Below are 25,480 nucleotides of genomic sequence, written 5' to 3' on the forward strand. Positions count from 1 at the left end.
AAAAATCTCCATAGGTAAGCAAGGCCAAAAACCATCCAACTGTTTCAAATGAAGGAGACATCGGAGTAGATAAATCCAACTACAATGAGTTATCAAATGTTAAGGCAGATTCTACAAGGATCCAAGAGGAGAAGCCCACAAAAGGAAGCAATGTCAATAAAGATCAGGGAAACCCAGAATAGTCTTAGTTCAAAGAAATCGGTACTTCAACTGAAGAACAGCTTCTCAGCTCTAAACTAAAGGGAAGGGCACTAATGATGATGAAAAGATTGGGATTGAAACATAGTACTCCTCCGAAGAAGAAGAGTCGGAACAAGAGGCTGGTGACGAAGAACATCCCCAACAAAAGAAAACAGAACTCCTCTATCAAAGAAAAACAAAACCTCCAAAGGTTCAAACGTCGAGGAAGAGCCAGAGAGTAAGGAAGTTTAGCCAAAAGATGATAGACCTCCTAGATCATTAGGGGCTTAAATTCACATGAGTAGGGGGGACTGGCTCTAGAGATCACATGCCTCCCACGCCCTTCCAATCGCATAAAACCAGATCGTGTATTCTCTTTTCTTTTGCTTGTTTTGAGTTTGATTTCAAGGGTATAATGAACCTGATTGTTCTGCCCCTTCCTTAGACAATGTTCTAAGGATTGAGTAGTGGTCTTGTTCTTCTATTGTATCGCCCTTTAAAATTGTTCTGCCCCAACTTACCAATAAAAAAGAGGGAAATGTTATCAGCACTACCATATTTTGATGATCACACTCTTCACTGTATGGCCCGCACCATAAGATGATCCAAAGTGTCCATTAGATGGGCCACAGCCTAAATAGGTCATGTCCATACCTTACTTTATAATAAAGTGAGGAGTGCGATCATGAAAATATGGTAGTGCTGATAACATTTTCCTAAAAAAAAATTTGGGGGCTAACTATGATTCTATGACCATTAATTGGATGGCCATGATCATCCCAATAGCTACAATTTGGAGTACAGATCGTTAATGTGGAGATGGCAGGGACTTGGGACAAGCAGAAGCAGAAACAGGCTCGTTGGTATTATGGTAAATGTTATCTAAACACATGTCTATTTAAGAACTTGGACAGGGCGAAAGCACAATACTCCGGTACTTCTCTTTCAGAGGCAGGTTTAGGAGAGTATAGGGTTTCCCCATTCGAAGATTAGGGTTCTCGCTCAAGTAAGCACGAAAGAGAGACATTTCCTTCGTTTTCTATAATCTACTTCATTTGTCTCTTCCCTTCTTCTCAATTCTTTCGCTTTTGTGCTGTAAAGGGTTTTGCTAGGGCACTCGTTAAGGTGCTTTGGAAACCCCCCCTTTGACAGGAATTGTTAACTTTTAAGCCTTTTGGACTTAACGGTGGCTCTTCCACCCCTTTGTATATCCTAACGGTATCTGTTAAAGGGAGGAAAATATCCACACAGAAGAGGGAAAATATCACTGCCCAAGAAATTTTAGCATCGATTTTCACGTTGTTTGAGACTTCTACAATTGTTGGGTTGGGTGTTTTTTAATTTTTGTTTCTTTGAATGGTACGGTGCTTGTTAATTACGCAGGAGCGTCTTCTCGAAGCTGCATTGGGATGCATTTTTACGAGAGCGCAAGAGCATCTACAGCTTACTTTCCTCAAATCAGCGGCCTCAGGTAACTTTATGTTTTCTTTTTTCTTATGTTCTCTTCGGGAATTTATTAAACTTGGATTCTTTCATCTTACATGAATTGGATCAAATTCTCGGACGATGTCTCCATGTTTTTACCATTTATAATTTTTTTTAATGAATTGTGATGGTTCTTTTATTATATATGATGCGTTTTCTGATAATGGCACAAAACTATTGGGGACAGGTATGAAGTATGTGATTGATTGGGGGAATGGGAGAGTAGGAAAGTGTTGACAGGTAAAAGGTTTGGTAGCATGGTGGTCCATTTCTCATTCTTCCCTAGCCACGTAGATTTGAAGAGGGAGGGGGGTTTAGATTTTTTATGATAGATGGTTCAGTGAGTCTCCTGTGTGCCATGTTTTGGCAAACCAAACTCTATTCATAAACCTTGAAGAGGGGTAAGAGTTTGTGTTTGATATGTGCAAAAAGCGGAGATGAGTCAGTGGTATGCGACATTCTTCTTAGGAGAAGTCTTTAAGCAGAAGTAAATAATACTTTTGCATCTCTCATTCAATCCCTTTGAGTCAGTTTACATCTCACCTATGAACCTGACCAAAGAATTTAGGCCATAGTTCCACTAGTTGTGTTCACGGTAAGGTTCTTCTTTTGATATATTTCTAATGAAGATAGCATGACCTCCCCGTTTGCGACTTGCGAGAGAGGGTTATGGAAGATGATATACAAATAAAAAAGAGATGTTGCTCTTGGGATTGATAATTTGAAGATGAGAATAAAGCAGTCCTCTCATTCAATCCCTTTGAGTCAGTTCACATCTCACCTATGGACCCGACCAAAGAATGTAGGCTATAGTTCCACTAGTTCACCGTAAGGTTCTTCTCTGGATATATTTTTAATGAAGATAGCATGACCTCCTGTTGGACTCAAAATTTTTACAACAAGGGCAAAATAGTAAATCACTTATTAAAATGAGAAGAGAGAAAAAAGGGTGGTTACGTATCACCTTATCCCTAAAGGAAACAGGGATAAATATAAAAAGTTAAATCCCTAAATTTAAGGGAACAAAATAATTTTCGCGAAAAGGGAAATGAGTCATCCATATTTCAAAAGGGGAGGTTACGTAACTCCCCACAAAAGGGGAAGTGATCTTGGAATCCCGGATAAGAAATGGGGTGGCACCCACAACGGCTCCAAAAAAGAAAGGTGAGATCGTGAAGTTAGGAGAAAAATAGATAAAAGAGATAAATATAAAAGGTTAAATCGCTAAACTTTAGCAAATAAAAAGGACTCTTACAGAAGGAGAAATGAGTCACCCACTTTTCAAAAAGAGTTACGTAACACCCCACGAAAAGGGAAGTGGAGATCGTGAAGTTGGGAGAAAAAGGGATGAGGTGGCAGTTAGGAACCATTTCAAGAGAAGTGTATAAATAGAGAGAAGATCCTTCAGTAAAGGGATCGGATCTTGGAGAGGAAAAAGCTACGCAAAAGGAGAAACAGAAGAAAATGAGAGAAAGGTGAGAAAAGATGGAGGGCTAACTGTTTCTTTTTTCTTCTTCTCTTTCTTTTTGCATGTTTTCTTCAAGGAAGATGAAGACCTTTCTCTATTTAAAGTCTCTTATAGGGGCTTCTAGACGGAGAAAGATGATAAAGACTCCCTTTAAAGTCTCTTCCAAGGACTTTCTAAAGGGAGAAAAGGAAGATGAAGACCTTTCTCTGTTTAAAGTCTCTTCTAGGGGCTTCTAGACGGAGAAAGATGATAAAGACTCCCTTTAAAGTCTCTTCCAGGGACTTTCTAAAGGGAGGAAAATGAAGATGAAGACCTTTCTCTATTTAAAGTCTCTTCTAGGGGCTTCTAGACGGAGAAAGATGATAAAGACTCCTGTAAAGTCTCTTCTAGGGACTTTCTAAAGGGAGGAAACTGAAGAAGTCCTTTCTCCCTTTAAAGTCTTTTCTAGGGACATCTAAACAGAGAAAGATGATAAAGATTTCTTTTAAAGTCTCTTCCAGGGACTTTCTAAAGGGAGGAAACTGAAGAAGACCTTTCTCTCTTTAAAGTCTCTTCCAGGGACTTCTAAACGGAGAAAGATGATAAAGACTCCCTTTAAAGTCTCTTCCAGATACTTTCCAAGTGGAAAAAGACAATAAAGATGTCATTTCCCCAAAGGAAAAATGAAGAAAATTTGAGAAGATGAAATTTCCTCCGAGAAGATTTTTTAACAAAAAGAATCAAATCTTTCTGGAGGATAATTAATTAAAAATTGTATTTAGACAGGGAACCTCTTGATGGATAATCAGAGGTATTTTCTTTCTTCAAGAAATGTAATTAACGGCCAATAGAGCCGGAAGTGTACGATCCCTACAAAAATTAATAAAACCTCTTCTTTTCAAGAGGGAAATTTGATCCCAATTTATTTTATGTGTGTGATTTCCCTTTTCATGCATGTAAAATTTGTTGTGTACACCTCCCTGTTTGCGAGTTGCGAGAGAGGGCCATGGAACATGATATACAAATAAAAAAGAGATGGTGCTCTTGGGATTGATAATCTGAAGATGAGAATAAAGCACTCCTATGTATATTATTGTTGAGGTTTGGTGAAGGAGAAAAATGCCTTAGGCACAGAACTATTGGGAACAAGTCTGTGATTGGTTTGGGGAATCTGAGAGTAGGAATGTGTTGATAGATGATGTAGGGCAAACTAAAGCAGCGCTGACAGAAGAGAGTGAGCTTTTTAGTGGTCTAACAAATGATGCTATGATACCAAGTTTAACGCAGCACTACTTTAGTAAGGCAAATTATTCCATCACAACTGGAGCCTGAAATAAGAGCCAACAATGCCAGGGAATGGTTTATAGGTTGCTTGTCTTCACTTTGAAGGATTTATGAGCAGAGAGGCAATCATGGTATAAAAATGGTGTATATATTTTTTGGAGGACAGATAGTAAGGTCGAGCATGCAGACTATATTGATGTACACATTCACTACACATCAAGCCTAACTGCAGTTTTTGCATAGTGATCGCCCAATTCAAAGTTAAGTACCAAATGTCCAGTTTTGGATGGAAACTCGAAGAATTGTCCAGAGTGAGATTAGAGCGTAGGGCTTTTCCTCTCTCATTCTAGCATTACAGTTGAATCTAGATTGATGCCAAAACCATTGGGCTGCATTAATCCCATGTGCTAGCTCAATGTCCCTGATTGTGTAATAAAACAAAATGTAATGCTGCAACTAAGAAAAATAGATTCTTGTTGGAGTAAACTTCTGTCTTCTTCCAAACTGAATCAAAGTGGCAGTGGTCTCTTCAAATCCGGTTAATGCGAACTAACAGTTTCTGTGCTTGATTGGATTCCTATTGATGAAATAAATGCTGTCCTTGTAGATGATTTTTTTTTCTTTTCAAAATACACTCTGCCAGGCCTTCTATCAAACAGATTCAATGCAAAATTCGTGCCTTTCACATGAAGTGCTTGGCGTCCCTTGATCAGCCCATCTGTAGGCTTACACTTTACAGGAAGGAGAAGATTTATGCAAAGCCTAAGTTCTTTTGATTTAATCTCCACTAAATATTCAATTTCCAGGCGGAACTGAATAAAAAACTAGGCTTTTAATTTTAAACTAGCAATTAATTCCAACATGCTACAGATGTTTGCTCCATCACAGCAATTTCAGCTACTAGAATTTCTAAGAGATTTATCCGAACAAGAACTAAATTGGATCCAATGGGAAAATTATGCGAGAGCTTTATTTAGAGATCAAACAACATCTACAATTTTCTTTAGGCAGCTAATTCAACAAATTTAGAGGAAAATGGAAGAAGTAACAGAAAGCCTATATGGCAGATTTTATTGAACACTGTATGTAGAAACTTCATCCGATAGACAGAGGTAGGTGGATAGAAAAGAAACTCGGCAAATTTGCACTAATTGTGGGGACAAATAGAGCTCACCGAACTTTCTAAGAATGTCGAATTGCTTGTTTGCAACAACGATTCACAAGAACATTCGAGACGAGAAGGTAGCTGTGCTTGAACCCTTCGAATTCTGCAATCCCCTGTGCTAGAACTCCTTCTCCCTTCTCCAGGTTGATGGAGCTTCCAAAACCCAGATCTCAGATGCAGAATTTTCTAAATTTTGAAAAAAGGTCCCCCAAAATGAAACAACCTTCATGCCTACTAACAAGAAATGACTGAAATACCCCTTTGTAGGGAAAATGACTAGAATAGCCCTATTTGGTTCACCGAACAATATCCTCTGCAGAAGGTTATGCATTTAAGCTCTGCGTCAATAGATAAGTGGTTTGGTTGCATGGTGGCCCCTTTCTCATTCTTCTCGAGCCAAGTACATTTTAAGAGAGGGGGAGGGGCCCCAGGGGTGTAGCTGGTTCAGTGAATCTCCTTTGTGCCATGTTTTGATGAACCTAAATATATTCATAAACCTTAGAGGGGTTAGAGTTTGTGTTTGATATGAGCGAAAAGCTTAGAGGGGCTGAGTCAATGGTGTGGGACAATCTTCTTAGGAGGAATCTTAAAACGGAAGTGAATAATACTTTTGCAACTGACGAGCCTAGTGTTTTTTGCTGTGCTGGCGGGCTTAAGAGTTTATTTTTTAGGTAGAGAGAATGACTTGAGTGTTCATTCAGAGGTTGGTCTAGGTGATCGATGTTTTAAAAAGTTTGACTTTGATTGGAGCTTGATTCTTAATGCATTTTGAAAAATTTAACTGATCGAGATTAGCTTGGTCAGAATTCACCGATTCAGAGAATTGGCCGGTTTGGATGCCAAATGAGGCAATTGAGGTGCCAAATAAAGGCGATCTGATAGATGTTTCTGAATTTGCTGGGGATTGAAAAGCTTTCGAGAGTGGTGATAAAAGGGAGTTTATAGCAAAAATATATGGTGCAGACTACCATCTCTCCTTTGAATTTGACAACAAACTATAGTGGAAATGACTCAATCAAAGTTCAAGATATTTTGGAATATAAAATATTTCTGGAAGGAAATTAAGGACATGATGTATGATCTCTCTCCATCCACAACTCACATTTATCTGGAACCAAACTGAATGGCTGACGCTTTGGCGAATAAGGGATTTTTTTTAAAGGTCCAACAAGGGATGTTTTACTCAAGAGAAAAAGGAGTACTACAGACACATGGATATTCCAAGAACAGGAGGATCAAATAGATGTGATAGACTCACATTACCCAATATGAGGACGATAATTTTCCTACAATAAGATTTTGATTATTGTTTAGTGTGAAACTGTTTATATTATTCTTGAGTACCATCTTGATGAGTTTCTCAAGATTAGTGTATTGTCCTTTTAAGTATTAATAAAATTTTCAGGTCTGCCCAAGGGGCCAAGTGCAGAATTTTATAATAGGAAGCTGTCTTACATAAGAGGAAACATAACAAGGAGACTTCAATAATACAACAAGTAAATTTATACTTATATTATATATAAAGCGAAAGCTTTCCTTACTGAAAATGAAACAAGGAAGAGTAAATAACTGCTCCTTGCTAAAGCCCTTTACTATTCGTGATTTTTGAGCAAATACTTAAATGTTAGTCACCAAATTAGTAGCATGGATGTTAGTGGTAATGGAAGTTTCACATGCAATAAAACTTAAGCACCAATTTCATATATAAATGACCAATTCATTTTGAATATACATAAAATATAATGATCTTTAACACCCATCATGTTCCAAGATTTCTCTTTGTGCATCTTATATGCACTAAAACTTCACTCCATATATTTGTACTAGTTCCTCTTATTTAAGATATGAGAACAAAGAAAGACCTCAACTCATCTATCTATCTGTCCAGGTGTGTGACCTCTTTGTACGCTTTGTATTAGTGACATTGAAGATGAAATAGTTGCTACCACCCCAAACAAAAATCTGATTGCTATGAGGATTGCATTGAATACTAAAGTAGGCATTGAAATTTGAGATCAACGGATCTTCATGTAGAAAGCACAAAGAAGAATGATAGAAATGCTGATACAAACAATCATACCAGTGAGGCCTAGAACATATTGGAAGTAAGGAATTGTGAGAGCTAAACTTAAGATCCCTAATAGTACCACGGATCCAAACGTAGCCCTAATGATCATTTTCATCTTTGAACTCTTTGAAAGAGAGAGGTTGTGCTCCAGTTGAATGGAGATCGAGGCAAACTTCAACGCATATTTTGTCAAAGGCATGAGCGCAATTGCCCAGAGTGCGATCTTTGTAACAATGAGATGGCGATGCATGCTGAGAGTGATATGAGAGCTAACTTTAGTGCCAAATATCTTGGCTCCCAATTTTGCATTTATTCAGAGAAGTTTTAAAAAGCCTTCCCTAGTTCGAAAGATTATATAAAAGATAATAACTTTTGTCTTATAGATAAATGCATGAAATCTGATGCAAGCCCATGAAAACAGAAAGAAAAAGGAAATCAATGGAACATTTTATTTTTTACCTATCAGAATTCAGTTCATGTTGAGGACAGAGTGAACAAAGGTACCGTTAGCCCTCCCATCGTGGCCATTATCTTCAATGTCATTACTAACGGCCTCAACTTCATCTCTACAATTGCACACATTGTTCTCCTCCATACACGCTCCGCGACTTGGATTAAGACTTGGCAACTTTCCGGTCATCCTCAATCAACTCCGTGCACCAATTCTTCTCTTTAATTTGTCTAATGAACTGGGGCTGTAGGTGTATTTATAAGGGAGATGGTGCACTTATGGTTCAAGATGTTTGGCACCAAAGTGAGCTCTCAGATCACTAAATGTAGCCCTAATAATTATCTTCATCCTAGAACTCATGGAAAGAGGGAGGTTGTGCTACAGTTAAATGGCGATCGGGGCAAACTCTAACGCATATTTTGTCAACGGTGTGAGTGGAGTTGAGTGTGATCTTTGTAAAATGGAGATGGCGAGGCATGCTGAGAGTGATCTGAGAGCTCACACTTTGGTGCCAAACATCTTGTCACATAAGTGCACAATCTCCCTTACAAATACACCTATAGCCCCAGTTCATTAGACAAATTGTGCGAAGAATTGGTGCAAAGAGTTGATTGAGGATGACCGGAAAGTTGCCAAGTCTCAATCCAAGTTGTAGAGCGTGTGTGGAAGAGAACAATGTGTGTAATTGTGGAGATGGAGTTGAGGCCGTTAATAATGACATTGAGGACAATGGCCACCACGGGAGGGCTAATGGTACATTTATTCATTCTGTCCTCAACATGACTGAAATTCTTATAGGTAAAAAATAAAATGCTCCATAGATTGCCTTTTTTCTTTCTGTTTTCATGGGTTTGCATCAAATTTTATACATTTATTCATAATACAAAAATTATTCTCTTCTATATAATCTTTCGTACTAAGGAAAGCAATTTAGAATTTCTCCGAAGAAATGCAAAATTGGAAACCAAGATGTTTGGCACTAAAGTGTGCTCTCATATCATTCTCAGCATGTCTCGCCATCTCCTTGTTACAAAGATCGCACTCTGGGCAATTGTGCCAATGCCGTTGACAAATTATGTGTAAGAGTTTGCCTTGATCTCCATTCAACTGGAGTACAACCTCCCTCTTTTCATGAATTTCAGGATGAAGATGATCATTAGGGCTACATTTGGATCCCTGATACTGATAGAGATCTTAATTTAGTTCTCACAATCCCTTACTTCCAACATGTTATAGGTCTCACTGGTTCAGTTGTTTGTATCAGCATTTCTATCATTCTTCCTTATGCTTTTTACATGAAGATCTGTTGGTCTCAAATTTCAAGGCCTACTTTAGTACTCAATGCAATTCTCATAGCAATTGGGTTTTTGTTTAGAGTGGTAGGAACTATTTCATCTTCGAAGTCACTCATACAAAGCGTACAAAGAGGTCACTCACCTGGAGAGTTAGGCAGATGAGTTGAAGTTTTTCTTTGTTCTCATATCCTAAATAAGAGGAACTAGTACAAATTTATGGAGTGAAGTTTCAGTGCATATAAGATGCACAAATAGAGATCTTGGAACACGATGGGTGTTAGAGATCATTACATTTTATGTATGTTCAAAACGAATTGGTCATTTATACATGAAATAGCTGCTTAAGTTTTATCGAATGCAAAACTTCTATTACCACTAACATCCATTCAACTAACTTGGTGACTAACATTTAAGTATTTGCTTAAAAATCACGAAGAGTAAAGGATTTTTGCAAGGAGCAATTATTTACTCTTCCTGTTTTCATTTTCAGTAAGGGAGGCTTTCGCTTTACATATAATATAAGTATAAATTTACTTGTTGAATTATTGAAGTCTCCCTGTTATGTTTCCTCTTATGTAATTGTGAAGTATGAAGCTATGACTACCATCTCTCTATTGAATCTGACAACAAAGTATAGTGGAAATGACTCAATCAAAGCTCAAGATATTTTGAAATATAAAATATTTCTGGAAGGAAATTAAGGAGCTGATGCATGATCGCTCTCCATCCACAACTCACATTTACCTGGAACCAAACTGTACGGTTGACGCTTTGGTGAACAAGGGAGTTTTTTTTGAAAGGTCCAACAAGGGATGTTTTACTCAAGAGAAAAAGCAATACTACAGACACAGGGATATTTCTAGAATAGGAGGAGCAAATACTACAGACACAGGGATATTTCTAGAACAGGAGGAGCAAACAGATGTGATAGGCTCACATTACCCAATCTGAGGACGATAGTTTTCCTATAATAAGATATTGATTATTGTTTAGTGTGGAACTGTTTTATATTATTCTTGAGGACCGTCTTGATGAGTTTCTCAAGACTCGTGTATTGCCCTTTTGAGTATTAATAAAATTTTCCGGTCTACCCCAGGGCCAAATGCACAATTTTATAATAGGCAGCTGTTGGATGAGTGTGCACCATATATTTTTGCTATAAACTTGAGATTGTTACAGATTGAGAAAAAGACTTAACTTCCTATTATAAGAGTAGATTCTACTCTTCTATTAGTGATGCTGATGGGACCCATGACATTATATGGGATACTTTCTATACTGTCGTAATTCCCATTAATGAACTTAGCTTCACCATGATCTCATGAACTTAGCTCCTTGATCAAGAAGTCATCTTTTAAGGTCCTTGTAAGAAGGATTTAAATGTCGGTTTCGGTTTCAGCCACCATCGAACCGAATCGGTTTCAGTGGAAATTTCGGCCGAAATCATGTAAAACCTTGATAAAAATTTCTGATTCTTTAAATTCCCACCAAAATGTATAAAATTTCGGTGGAAATCTTTAAATTTTGGTGGTAATTTTTAAATTTTCGGTGGAAATTTTGTAAACAGGGGTGAAAAACAAAATTTTGGTTGAAATTTCGGAATTTTGGGGAAATTTTGGCAAAATCCTGTATTTTTCCAATTCAATGTACTTTTGGTTTCGGTCTAAACCGACACTGAAATATTTCCGCCAAAATTCGAAATTTAAAACTATGCCATGTAAAATAAAGCTTAATCATTGATGTTTGTAAGTGTCGATCTTAAAAATAGATGCCTGTTTCGTATGAATCAAGACAACATGTGTCACACCATACCGTCCCACAAGATCAATGATCTTGATTACAATTCTGTCTTTCATGTGGGACCCATGACTGGTCATTAGAATCCAATCCTTAGTCAAGCTTTTTTTTTCATTTTTAATTGAACTGAATCATGAATTTAGCTTTACTATTGTTAGGGTCAAGATCTATCCACCAATAAGTGCACGACTTGTGGCATTGACCTAATCCCAAAGTCCTAATTCTCCAAACAGAAATCGAGGATAGGGAGGTCATTTCACACCTCCCCTAGAGTGATGGTATTAGAAATCCTATTCAAACAGGATACTGTGTTAGCGCGCCAAAGAAGGAAACCCAATGGGAAATCGATTTCCAGTTGCCCATATAAACATGGAAATCGATTCCATAGGAAAGCCACCCAATGGGAAAGTTTCCAAGAAAGGCAAGTTTCCTAAGCTGCTTAGGACTCCAACTCTATAAAAAGACCCCATGTTCGAGGTAAGTATATAAGCTCACAAAATTCTATTGCTACTTTCCTCCTCTGTTACTTGGATTTCTCTGTTGAGCCGTAACCTGACTTGAGTGTCGGAGGGTAGGGGTGGACATGGGTCGGGTCTAACCCGAAGAACCAAACTGAACCGGCCTATTTGGTTCCGTTTGGTTCGGGTCTAAAGTTTGGTGGTTCGGTTCCGGTTCCAATTTTGGCGAACCGACATTAGCTGGTTCGGTTATGGGTTTAGGGTCTTGGGACCCAGAATCGAACCGAACCGGTTCACTCTTCTTTACATTATAATTTTTTTTAGCATTTAACAAAAATGGTAAAAATGGCAGTGATGTGCCCTCTTTGATGGATAAAATCACCCCCTTGCAATAACACGTTTTTGAGTTTTCACTTTTGTCATTTTACGGAAGAAAAATTGATAAAGGCACCCATTTTAAGTTTTAACTTAACGTAACAAAGCCCTAAAGTGCAGAAAAAGTCGAATTTCTCTTGAACTGTTGCTAAAAGGGTAAAAATAAACCCTAGGTTTCATCTCTCTCTTTGTCTCCCTTCCCAACACTTCAAGAGATTTAAGGAGAAGAAGAACAAGAGCCCCACTGTTTCAAATCTTTCATTGCAAGGTATTAATATTTTCTCTTTCTTTTATTTCTTTTTTCTCACAAAAAACGTGAACAAGAGCCCCCATTGTTTCGAATCTTTCATTGCCTTGTTATTTTTGGATTTTGGTAATCGAATGTGAGTACTGAGTATTGAGTAATCTTGATTCTTGAGGCCATGTTCTTTTTGGATGTTGAGAATCGGATGTGAGCAACTGAGCATGTTCTTTCATTATGGCCTTGTTCGTTTTGGATTTTGAGAATCGGATGTGAGCATAAGCTTTCATTAAGGCTGACTGTGAAAAAAATCAGATTTCCAAATAAGATGTAAACCCACTAAACCCAAATAACAAATGAAAAAAAAAAGTTTGGTAAACCCAGAACCGAACCGAACCGATCGAATTCGATTCCGGTTCCAAAATTTGGGAACCGACAGGGATCGGTTCGGTTCTGGGTATACCTTAGAACTGAACCGAACCGACCCATGTCCACCCTTATCGGAGGGTCTTCTCAAAGTCCAAAACTCCGAGACTCTAAGGGTTTGTTCATTGAGCGCTAGACGTGCAACCGGAGAATCCCCAAATCATCCTTCGGCTCGATGAGATTTTGGCACCAACAGATTGGTGTCGTTGGTGTTGTCTGTGGAAAGTCTTTCTTAAAAGAACCCCTACACCGAGCGATGTAATGATTAGAAGAAGCAACCGAACCCGTCTAGGGTCCCCTCCTGCGAGACCCCCTCCAAGGAGTGATCCCCAGGATCCACCTTCACCCATAGGAGCTTCACCTCCAGACAATTAGCCTCGCAACGCGCCAACGTCAGTTCAACGACCTGGCACGCCAAGTCGCCGACTTGGCCGGGATGTTTAAAACTTTCATCGTCAACAACACCAGAGCTACCGCAGGGCCAATAAACGACGTGCCAGCCAGACAAACTTGGCTGGAGCACCCCGACTAGGAATCCAAGGAGCTTGCATTAGCAGAGGAGTTACTCCTCCTCGGCCTCCGCGTCCACTCCTGGCGAACCCGCCAAGCAAAACCACCTCGTGGAGCTCGATCCTACCATTGCTGATCTCCGACTTCAGATCCAAGAGATGAAACAGGAGATCGGCGAGAAGAATAGAGAGAGGCCCGTTGGACGCGTGGGAGGCCGATGGGGAGCCGCCATTCACCCCGGAGATGTTGGCCGAGCAAACTCCTCCAACCTTCAAGATGCCTCAGCTCGATTCGTATGACGAAATTACTGACCTGCTCGAGCATCTACGATCTTTCCAAAGGGTCATGGTCTTCCACGACATGTCCGACACTGTGATGTGCCGAGCCTTCCCTTCTACTCTAAAGAAGGCCGCCGACCGATGGTACTCACGACTCCAGCCGAGTTCAATCACCTCCTTCAAGTAGTTTGGTCGCGTATTCGTGGAAAACTTCACCAACAACCGCCCACACCACAAGACCACAGATGTCCTTATGGCTGTGAAACAACAGAAGGGCGAGAGACTGAGGGAATACGTCGCCTACTTCAACACTAAGGCCGCTCAAATACCGGAGACCGATCATTCAGTGGCCTTGACCGCGATGCAAATGGGTGTTAGAAACTGAGAATGCAAGCTCTCCTTGGCTAAGAAACCCGTCAAGACTTTGAGGGACTTGATGACCCAGGTAGGAAAGTATATGAATGCCAAGGAGACACTGGACACCGAGAGAGACATCGAGCTCGGTGTGCCTGGGAAAAGCTGAGGAATAGAGAAGACTCCAAAATGGGGGCTGGACGGAGCAAGCAGGCTTGGCACGATGATAAGACCTCAGTTGTGACTGAAGACTTACTCGAAGATTCGAGAGGTATACTCCACTTAAAACCTCTTTGACGAATGTTTTGATGTTGATCGTTGACCAAGGCACTGTCAAGCGGCCGAAGAAGATGAAGGCTAGTTGAAAATGGCGGGATCCGAAGTACTGTTGATTCCATCAAACTACGGCCACGACACCAACGAATGCTAGTATCTCAAGGAAGAGATCAAAAGTCTGATTCAAAGAGGTTATCCTAATAGGTAGCTACAAGGATGAAACTGTACCCGGAATGATGAGCGACCTCTCAAGGATGATCTTCGGTCTCCCGGTTGCAAGGACGAGGGCCGATCCCGATGAAGTCCTTAGACGCGAGAAGAAAGGCAACCCTGCGCCCCTGCCGGGGTCATTAACACCATTGTGGGCGGCTCGGCTGCTGAAGGCACGACGACAATCGATCGTTAGGCCTACACCAGACAAGTGAGCTCCATTCACGGCCCGAGGAAGATGACAAGGACCGTCCAGGTGATTTCCTTCTCGGATGAAGATTTACCATGGAGTCCACACCCCACATGATGATGTCGTGGTGGTAAGGATGTCCATCTCCAATTTCAACGTCAAGAGGATCCCCATCGATAGTGGAAGTTCGATCGACGTCCTATACTACTTGCACACTCAAGTTGATGAAGATCGGACCCGAACGGCTTAAAACAGTGGACTCCCCTCTATTCGGGATCGCAGGCGACGCTGTTCAGGTTGAGGGATCCATAGAGCTTCTTGTCACCGTGGGCTCCGACCACTATCAGAGAACGATCATGGTAAATTTCCAGGTCATCAAGGTGCCCTCGGCATACAAAGCCGTCATTGGCCGACCAATGTTGAACACTCTTCGAGCCATAGTATCGACTAGCCATCTCAAGATGAAGTTCCCCACAAGTCAGGGAGTGGGGGAGGTCAAAGGGGACTAAGTTATAGCCCTTTAGTGCTATGTTCCCCTGGGCTTCCCCCAAGACTCGTGGGAACATGGCCGAGAGTGTTGAATTGTTGTGCCATAAGAGAAAACACACACATGGAACATGCCATCAGTGCTCTGTTCCCCTGGGCTTCCCCCAAGACTCGTGGGGACAGTGTTTGCTTCTTGTGGTTGTTTCCTCGGTCTGGAATTCGTCGGGGTGAGGACCTCCATGGTTGCCCATCTCCTCGGCACTTGGGAGACCTTCTCGACTCTCTCTAAGCTACCTTAGGACGATCTCGCTGTTAGAGTAAGTGCCCCAAAAGCCAGTACATTTTGTAATATCCTTCAATAAAGTAACAGTAACGATTTATTACATGACATTTAATGAGTAAATTATAAGAATGTGTGTGATGTGGTTAATCAATAACACATGTTCGTCCTTAGGTAGCAAAGTTGAAATGCCATGCTTATGGGTTCACAGATCCAAGGGAGCAGGGACATATGGCGTCTCGGTTTTTTGCAGACCTTAAATAGTTTTTGGTTGGAATAAAGATTGGACATCCCTAACTTTTTGTATACAACCATCACCATGCTTGCGTACATGCACGAGTCATGAGGTAACTTATCTCAGTCGTCTGCGTAGTGGACCTTAAGCAAGAAGAGTGGGTGCGACGCTTGGATTGCACACTGAACAGGATCACAATAAGAACAACCTATGGACAGGAGAGTATAAGGTTGTTTTTCCAGGCAGGACCCTTTACATGTCTTTTAATCTGAAGGGTCATATTGATCTGTGGGCCCGTTCTAGGGTTTTAGTCTATCTTATAGTGTGGTTCTAGTTTGGAATCACATTCGGATGGCATTGGATCTTAGGACAAGCCCTCGAGGCCAATAGTGAAACTCAACATAGAATATTCCTCCCTAAAATTTAGGGAATACATCTACAGTTTCGGACAGAGCGATAGGCCCATAAAAAGAAAGCCTGGCCAGGCATATTTGATAAACGGTTTATCGGAATGTTTTTGGAAAAAAAATAAAAGGTTTTAAATGATTTTGCAAATGCATTTGCGGGCTTAAGACTGCTTGACCAGAAAGGTATACCATGAGTGGGCCCAGGAGGTAAAACAAGTCCACCCTCCGTAGGACCCAACTCAGTAGATGAAGAGATAGGAGAAAGGACTTGCACATATATGATGTGATTAGGAGTATGATGATCTGGCTGTCATCTTCAAGGTTACGTCTCGATGGAGACCACTGACTCAAATGCGGTTTTAGTTTTGACTAAAGAGCGAGATCGCAGTGGGACCCACCATTGGGTTCTGCAGGATCAACCGTCGGTTCCTTGCAACAATCCCACTCACAACTCGAATGACCTGGGTACATCCTTTTGGATTAGGGTCCCGCATTTTATTAGATTGCACAAACGGATTTGATCTGTTGGATTAAATATTAGGGATATGATTATTACGCAAACACACACACACACACACACATACACACACATATATATATATATATATATATATATATATATATATATATATATAATTGTATGGCAGATAAAAGAATTTTTGGAATTTTATTGGAGCCTTAATTCCCGTTGGACGGGAGTGATTACATTATTTAATTAGGAAATTAAATATTTTATTTGAATTACAAATTATATATTTAAAGCTTTTGGTGGGACACATACACGTATATTTCGTCCAACCATATTTGTGCCTTTGTAGTTCAAATAAATTATAGAAATAAATATGAAATTAGTTGGAACTTTTGGGAGGCCTTCCCAACAAGGGAGAACATGTGGTGGGCCCCACCACCCAGGCATGCTTGTGTGAGGACTCCCAAAAGGTTTTCTTTTGGTGGTCTTTAAGTTTGAATGAAAGTGGAAATCCTATTGGATAGAATTGGAGATGAAATAAGAGATTTTGTAGGAGATAATTTAGGAATTGGATTCCAACACAGAAAACTTATTCAAAATTGAAAGTGGAGATATTATTGGATCCAAAAACGTTTTCCCCCCTTCTAGGGGAAAACGTCCAACATGATCCACAAAGAATCCCCATGGTTTTTTACTTCTATTTCAACTAGTTTTTCAAATAACGATAAAATATGATGGAGGAAAACTAGGAAATCAAAAACCAAAAATACTACATCTTATATAAACAAGGGAGAACGAAATTTCCAGCACTCCAAGCTGGAAAATTCATCCCCCTGCCTCCAAGAAAAATCATTTTCTTTTTCTCTCTCGTTCTCCCTCTTGTTCTTCTACTTCTAGTTCTACTTCAAGAACATTAAAAGGCTCCAAAAGAAAAAAATACTTTTTCTTCTTCTAAAGTACTGAAATATATCAGTGCCATCTTGGAATAATTGTTATTCTATATGCCTTGATGCAACAAAAGGAATCCATCGGTTCAACTTGCGGGTTCGCAGCGTTTAGAACGATTGCGAGCGTTCAAGGAGTATGTCCAGCAGTAAAATCCAATTGGATCAATCAAAGAGGTAAGCTACTGAATTTTTAAATTAAGTTTATATCATAATTAGAAGAATTATGCCCCAGGATCTTGGGTCTAAGGCAAAATTGAAGAGAATAAAAATTGGCAAGAATTCTTATTTGAGAAAAATAGCAATTTTGCCTAAGGGTTTTCATCACCTTCCTACAAGTGGTGTCAGAGCAAAGTAGGGAATAATTTAGGGGGCTAATGAACTAAAGATAGATTATGCGGTATATCCGCTGTGACCCCGGACATTCTACCCCGACTATTCGAGGTTTCTAGCCCATAGCTAATTTATGATAAAAATAGGATTGTTCTGTAAAGATAATCAATTTCGATTTACTTAATGGATTTTTTTATCTGATTTCTTTAGATGGTTGGAAAGTAGACTCGAATACGAATCCAACGCATCAAGAATCATCAAAATTCGATATGCAGGTTGAAAGGTACGATTTTTCCAAGTTGTGCCAAATCTACCGTTTCTAATTTCGGGAATTATTGAACTTGTTCCGTTCGATCCCAAAATTGTTTGAAAAGTTTATAACCCAAGTATAAACCTTTCAAATATTATTTTGGGATATTAATAGCATAATGAGTACCTTAATAAGTTGTCCGAAATTCGAATAGTTTTCTCCCGTTTAAATTATTTGGATAATTACGCTATTCGGAGATGTTCCCAAAAAAGGCTATTTTGCGTTTTTCTTAATCAAACGCTTTCGTTTTCTCATGAAATTTTTGATACTGATCTCTGATATGATAAAAATTGTTGTTATCATGTTTTCTAAGATATTAGTAGTTTTATGGTACGATTTAAAAATTAATTTGTTTAATTTCTGTGCGATTGAGTCAGTTTACATCTCACCTTATGAACCCGACCAAAGAATTTAGTCCCTAGTTCCTTGAGCTGTATTACGGTATGAATCTTCTTTTGATATATTTCTAATGAAGATGGTGTGACGTCCCTGTTATTGAGAGTGTGACCCGCTCCGGCACCACCTTGGGTGGTGGCATTCACTTGGACATTGGCAGCTGACACAATAAATACTAGGCTAAATAGGCAAATTTCTGCCTCGCAAGTATTTACATGCTTTGCAAGTGTGAGGAGAAGTCCTTAGATCCTCTTATGAGTCATTTTGTGATGACAAAAAAAAAAAAAAACCCTATGGAAGGTAATTCCATAAGCGGTGCTATAACATTTATAGGGGAAAAGGAGAGGAACAATGGAATCTTCGAAGGATGAACCAAAGCATGTGGTCGATTATTAATGGAAGTGAAGATAGGCACTATTAGGTGGGCAGCCAGGAATATGGACATTAGAGGCTTATCTGTTGATAATTTACTAAGAAATTGGGAAACTGTTTTCTTTAGCATATCTTCATCTTCAAAACCTACACCTAGGTGGCATCCTCCGTCAATTGATTCCTTCAAGTTAGCGAGAGGGAGTGCGTGGTGTTTGTAGAAAATCTTTGGGTGAAATTAGTGAAGCATATTCTGGGCCAGTTTGAAGTGGAGGCAAGAGCTCTAATTGTCGGACTGGTCAAATTTAAGGTGGATTTGTCCGGTAAGCTAGTGGTGGAAAGAGACTCTAAGAATGTAATCTTGTGAGCATTAAAAGCATTGCCTAACCCGTGGAGGCTAGCATGTTATATTATAGAGATATTTGATCTTTTTAGGATCATTGATCCTACCTTTAAAAATATGCCTAGGTCGGCTAACTTGAAGGCAGTTGAGTTGCAAGAGAGGGTGTGGGGAGAAGTGAACTCGTTATCAGCAACAGACTTTTAGTGGCATGAAACACCATTTTTTGATCTTCGTATTTACTTTCACTTTGTATGAGGGATTCTGGGACAACTCGTCTATAGTAGCAAATGTTGTAATTTCTCTTCTTTTGGCTCTTGGAAAATAATAGTAGTAAAAAACAGGAATGGAGAGCTGTTCTCATTTTTCCATCTGATTCTTTAGTCTTAGGAATGCTGGTTTTCAGAATGTCTCTTTGTCGTTTTTTAATACCTTAATGCCCAAATAAGGGACCAAAACCCAGGATTTAGTCTACTTGGCAGGGGATAAGTTTTTGTTTTGGTATCTTCGGTGGCTTGTGGCAGGCTGGAAGATGCACAAGTTGTGGGCCCACGAGATATTCCGTTTCAAATTCTTGAAAGCTATGCTACTTGGATAAGCAACATACTCAAGTAACAAATACATTTGCCATTAAGAAAAAGTGACAGCTACATACTTGGGTACTGGTACACATATTGATAGTACAATAATCAGCCATATTTGCCACAAAGAAGAAAAAAGGACAGCTACATTAGCTATATTACCTTTAACAAAAAGGACAGTACAGCTATTCTTTTTGCCAATTTTTCATAGTATGGGTATGCCATGGATTGGTTATAAATTCGTTTTATTATAAAATAATTCCTAGCATTGCTTCTTTAGATATGTATGTAGAAACTGAAAATCACAATTTGGGTTTGTAGCTTAGATCGTGTTTCATTCTAAATTCTAAATAGCTAGTGGTTTTAAAATTCAGAACCAGGTTATGTACGGATTTCAAGTCTTGGCGGAGAATGGGAAAGGAGATGATTAAAAGATAAGGATATGACTCAGGCACCATGTTGTTTGGGTATGCATACGAGTATCAGAATCCGACTTGGGTACTGCGTATATAATTCGGCTAACCTCAAGAAAAAAGATTCGTGAATTCAGTATTATATTTCAATCAATAATACTTCTAAATGATAATATGATTACAACATGTAATATATTGGGAATTTAATAGCTCAAGTAAATGTAATATTCTATTTACATATAAGAAGTTTGCTATTAGGATGGATAAAACTCAAAATTTCCGAAAGAAATAAAATAATGATATTATATTGAAATTTCGACCGAAATTTGGTACGTTTCGGGAATTTCGGTTTCGTTTTTGACCGAAATCCAAAATTTCGGTCCGAAATTTAAAACCTTGGTCATGAGACAGTTGATGTCAAACGACCTCTCTCCCTATTATGTGAGTCTTTGATTTGTTTCTGTTCTCTTCTTTTCCTTCCTGTGTTTCTAAGTTATTCTCCTTATAAACTCTCATTATTGATAAGAATAAGATAATAAACCAAATGTTACCTATCCTTATATTTGAACCTATACTTTTCATCTGATCTATATGGACAAGTATCCCTCGTGATGCAAGCAAACTTCATGAGTCGGCTTGTAATTTGGAAAAGAATAATTAATAGAAGAGGGGTTGATCAAGACCCTTATGTAGACCTCACGGAGATCAAAACATCATTCCTATGTGAATACTGGGCCATACAGGGCTCTATTCTTGACAAAATTGGTAGGCGGGGTTGCTATAGCAAAATTATTGTTACCTTTCAAAAAAAAAAAAAAAAAATTTAATAGAAGGGAGTTGATCAAGACCCTTATGTAGACCTCACAGAGATCAAAAGATCATTCCTATATGAATACTGTACTGTACAGGGCTCTGTTCTTGATAAAATTGGAAGGCGGGGTTGCTATAGCTTTATATTGATTTATATTTGTTTCTTTTTTAACTATGAGTAAAAAAGTTGGTCTGGGTTTGCCCTATGAAAGGAAACATGAATAGTATTTTTGGGACAACTTGGATTTTTTCTTATTTTGGAAGGTTTCCTAGATTTGGGGGTATTTTAGTTTTACTTGGTAATCTAAGGTAGGTTTAGAGTTTAAAATTTTTAGAAAGTTAATTAAAGGGATTTGAGTAGTTTTATCAGAGAAAAGGTAGTGGTTACAATTTTTGGGCTGCAGCATTTTATACAGCTTCTATTTTTATTTAGGCTACTGCAAAATAGAAATTTAGGGTTTATTTATGTTGATCTAAGGGTTGTAATTGGTTTTATTTTAATGGTTAGGGTTGAGACTTGTAGATATAATGTTTTGATGTACTTTAGACGTGTTAATGAAGAGTTACGAATATTCCTTCTAGTCTTTTGAGCTTTTTTTCTTTTGTTCAAAATTATTATTGCTTTATCTCTTTTTATTGTAGAAATTATTTTTATATGACTTTCAATATCCTGTTTTATCTGTTTTGCAAAATCTGTTAGAACTTTCATATTTCTCTTGATTATTTCCTTATTTCTTCATCAACAAAACCTTGCTGTTTCTCTATCCTTTTCTTTTTTGAATAGTTGATGTCTCTCTCTCTCTCTCTCTCTCTCTCTCGATTACCTCGGTGTGTCCTTATCTCTCCTTGTCCCCTCATCTCCCTCTAATATTCAAGAGTTCTATCATTGTCTCCCTCTCATCCGTCGACTCTAGTGAGTACTGAACCTAAAACCCATAGGTAGATCTAGTGCCTCCCCCCACCATAACCAAATCTGACGTGATCCATTACAGCCAAGAGAAAGAGAGAAATAAAAGATAATCAAGATCAAAGAGATCAAGAACAAGAAAGAAGGGAGGTAGGGGTAGAAAGGGAAGTGGTTTATGAACCAAACCGAGGGGGATGAGGGAGAGAAGGATAAGGAAAAGATAAAAGAAAGAAAGGAAAGAGTGTAGGGCAAGAAACTACCCTTATATGAAGCATTACACTTCATAAAGGCATCACATCCACACAGGATAGAAAAAACTTCAAATCTTTATTCATTCCACCATTGCATAGCATCAAAGAAAAGTGCTCAGAGGCTAAACACACACACACACACACACACACACACTCTAGAACTAATACACTAAACAAAAACCGAACACTTTTGGACTAAAATACCCTCAAATGATTTAAAGACTTGCTTGAAGATTTTGTAATACATGTGTAGGGTCTATTTAAAATGCTCATAACTTATAACTGAAGGCCTAAGGGCATGTTTGGCAACCATGGAGTATTGGGGCTAGTTGTGAGCATTGTTTTAAATTTCCACTGAAACAGGCATGAAGCGACCGAAACGTTTCTGTTTTCATCTTCACTGAAGCACATACCGAAACCAAAATACATAGTGAAACCAAAATGGTGCGTGTATTAGTGATATACCATATCAATATCTATTGCATAATTATATTCATCTGAAATGTATGTGAAATGTAGTATATGCATTATGAATAAATATTTGTATGAATTACATGTGAAATGTGGCATGTACTTAATTTTTTTTTTTGAAAAGTACTTAATTATTAGATATGTGTGGCGATGTATGCCACTTGGTGTTTTTTTTTTTTTTTTTATATAATTTATGTCACTAGGTGTTTAATGTTGTTAAACCATTATGTATATATTGCATATGTAATGGGTTTTAATTGTATTTGTGCTTATTCTGGCATTTCTGATTTTTAATTCTGCCATTTGCATATGCATCCATATGTTTACGTGATTTTATAAGATTTCCACCTAAATTTTCAACCGAAACTGAAATGTTTCCGTTTCTGTGGCTGTCGAAACCAAAACTGAGGCTGAAATTTAAAACCTTGCTCGTGAGTGATGGGTGGAGAGGAAGAGACTTGAGAGGGTGGGAGTGAGAGAGAATGAAAAACCCCTAAACATCAGGACAAAAAACCCAATTTGAAGTAGGGCTTTTTTCCCATTGTTTTAAAGATTTATCATGCTCTCTCCTTGCTCTCTCCTTGTGCCCTCTCAAGTCTCTCCCCCTCTCTGCTTCTCAGCTCCTCTTTTACTATTGGGCCCATGAATATTCAATGGAACAAAATTTCGTGGTTGTTTAACAAGCCCTAGGTGATTTTGATGGGAAGAAACAACTATTCTTGTATGACTTAAAAAGATTTAAATAACACTCTAAAAACTAAACAAAACTATATTAACATTAAAGATGGCCCCATCTTCTTAACTCCTTGATTCTCCATGGCATCTTGGATTGTCTCCCATTAATATCTGTCTACTTGGGTATTATGTGCATTTTGAAAACTAATCCGAGGAATAATATTTTATGGGAATGAGCTCAGTTTTGTATAGTGCACCAGAATAACCCATGGAATAATCTTACCATTTTCTTCGCATTTTAATGTTTGTTTTTCTTGTTTTTCATAATTAGTACCTTTGAATGCTGGTCTCGCTTTTTGGTAATCAGACTTGTGGTTATTCTTTACCTAATACCACCCTTTACATAGTAATTGGCCTTCAATGTTAGTTTTTCTTTTATGCCACCATATTTTTCAGGTGATTCCCACCTAATGATACCTTATATAGTGGTACTCTTAAATGCTTTCACCCCACAAAATATCTAATTTCTCTTCTCCCACTCATATTTAAGGATATGGTTTGTTTGTCACCTAATGATATTTTCATAATTTCTTTTCACATAATAAGTGAAATGCCCTTGATTGTTGGTTTCTTTATCAATTGAAGATTAAATCTCAAAGTCATGCATAGCTTGCTTACATAATAAAAGAGTTAACGTCTTGCAGGTAAGAGAACCCATTTGGAATAACTACCCAATCAGATTTTGTGCATTAATGGAACAAATCTGTGGATAGCACTCTTGGCCCTGTAATTTCTTCTCTCAGCTCACGTGGGTAGAAACTTCATAACCATTTTGTAAAATTGTTATCGTGGTTACTCTTCTCCTCTGTTTCTCTAGTTGTAATGGTTGTGAACTTGATTATAATCTCGACATTGTCCAGCAATGCATTGGAGTTCTTTATGATTTCGCTTTTTCTCGTAGTCATTTTCTCATGATTTTTTCTTATACATCAGTTTTTTTAGTATCTACAAGAATTGAGGGAAGCAGGGGATTTGATTACAAAGGGCCATATGATCTTTGGTAATCTTACTTTTCATTGATATTATAGTATAATAACATAATTTCATCAGTTTCGTATGTCCCATTTTCTTTTTATTAAAAAAAAAAACATAAATTTCATCAGTTTGCATGGTTTATAGCGTGCACATGTCATCCGTATGTGTAATTGGCAGGTTAATTATGAAATCATTTAGCCATAAGCTGAAAAAATATCATTAGTTTAAGAAAATACTCGGGAGCCTAGGATTTTTTTTAAGGGTATCCCATTTTTTGGGAAGGACTATTCCCTATGCATGCGCGCAGTCATCCGTAAACCACGTGCATCGGGTAAGCCCGGGGGATTCGAACTCGCATCACTGGGGAGCATAGCCACAGCCGTACGGGTTAGCCTAGGAAATTTTTTTTTTCCTGATCAGTTGGATGCTTTTATGAGTGCAGGGAGCAGGGCCAGGTCAAATGGGGAGGGTTGATTTTCTGTTTTATTGAAAAAAGAATGAATATCAGTGAAGAGATCGGAGGTTTGGAAAGGGTTTGTTGAATCATTTTATTTTATCGAAGGGTACGAAAGAGAGATGAAAAATCGTACTAGTGATTGGAGAAATGAGAGGATTTGTAATGAATGAATGAAGCACGATTTTCTCATTTTCTTCTCTTTGTTTGTTGATATCTCCGCAGAAAACTCTCTTTGAATTAATGTCAGCTGAAATAACTAGTCAGCAAGCTGTATTATCAGCACTATTACCAGTAATTCCCATAAGAAAATAACCCATCTATGAAATGGTGGAATTGGTTTTGGCTAAATGCATTCACCTCGACCCCGTTTTATTTTGTAACTGGCTCACTTCCTTTCCCTCTCTCCCCAAATCCATTCCCAGCTTTCACGCCCAGAATCTATTCTAACTCTCTTCCTTTCCCACCCTTACTCCGAAATTCTAATAAAACAGGGGAAAGTACTGATGGCTCTGTTTGTCCTTATGATTTCTCAAATATTTGTGGGCCCCAATGTACATGGCACTGGCACCATCTATCGATCTGGTGGGCACGTCCGAAAATGTGGCAAACGGACAATCTTAGCCACCCATTCATGGCCTGCAAATGACTGCTCAACACCCAAAATTAGGATGCAACTCGGGTTAATTTTTGGGAATTTGGGTTGAGTTTTCCCCCAAAAAATCAGGTGGGTTTGAGTTGAGTCCCAATAATCGATTTGTGGAACCCACCATAGGTTGTCACGTTAGCAAAAGCTAAACCCAACCCAACCCAACCCGACCCAA

At 38.6% G+C, this 25,480-nt stretch overlaps 1 long non-coding RNA gene across 1 annotated transcript; it reads left to right on the forward strand.

The window, feature by feature from the left end:
* Positions 1 to 1,152: 1,152 nt before the first annotated feature.
* On the forward strand, positions 1,153 to 24,954 carry LOC143889359 (uncharacterized). The gene is made up of 3 exons (XR_013254815.1): positions 1,153 to 1,651; positions 23,872 to 24,227; positions 24,645 to 24,954. It is a non-coding gene; the product is annotated as an uncharacterized LOC143889359 (long non-coding RNA).
* The last annotated feature ends 526 nt before the right edge of the window (positions 24,955 to 25,480 follow it).

This window comes from Tasmannia lanceolata, unplaced genomic scaffold, assembly GCF_043159265.1.
Source record: "Tasmannia lanceolata isolate RefF3 unplaced genomic scaffold, GAP_Taslan_0.1 ptg000013l, whole genome shotgun sequence".
Lineage (NCBI taxonomy): Eukaryota > Viridiplantae > Streptophyta > Magnoliopsida > Canellales > Winteraceae > Tasmannia > Tasmannia lanceolata.